Genomic DNA, 724 nt, shown 5'->3' on the forward strand with positions numbered 1-724 from the left:
TCACAGCCTCATCAGGATTATGGACCATAAACCCAAGGCAAAAGGAAATCAGGGAAAGGCCTCAAAGCCCAAGAAACACAACAGAAGCTCAATTTAGAAAGTGTATAAATAGGATAGAATTTAAGTTAGTTGGGGACTTTTGGATCATTTTTCTAGTTTTTGATACTTTTTGTAATTGAATTCAGAGCTATGACTCACTAAACCCCCTTTCATTGGATTAGGGAGCTCTATTGTAATTCAATGAATCAATAATAGTTTTTATCTTCTTCTTCAATCTTTTCTCTTGAATTTTGTTAGAAAGCTTCTCGATCTAATTCCATTGGTTAGTTGTCTTGGGAAAGAAACTATCCATAATTGGAATCCTTCGGAACCTTGGGAAAGGAATGGAGGATTCATGCTAGAGAAACTTTCTCACAGTGAATTGGATTGGGGTTTGGATGGATATTGTGACATGTAATCCTACCAAATTGTGGTTCATGAAACTGTGTGGTATAATCAGTGATCGAGCATCATCTCTTCTTATGAACATTTAAACCAAGGGATTGGGAATTTGTTTATTTTTAGAGAGAATTGGTGAGCCAAGGGATTGGGATCCAATCATAGAAGATTGCCAAGCAAAATTCAATGAATGCATTGGTTGAGGAAGGGATAAAAATATTTTGATTCGGAGATCTCAATATCTCCTGAAACCCAATGAATTCCCCATTTCTGATCTACACTTTCT

This window comes from Arachis duranensis, chromosome 3, assembly GCF_000817695.3.
Source record: "Arachis duranensis cultivar V14167 chromosome 3, aradu.V14167.gnm2.J7QH, whole genome shotgun sequence".
Classification (NCBI taxonomy): domain Eukaryota; kingdom Viridiplantae; phylum Streptophyta; class Magnoliopsida; order Fabales; family Fabaceae; genus Arachis; species Arachis duranensis.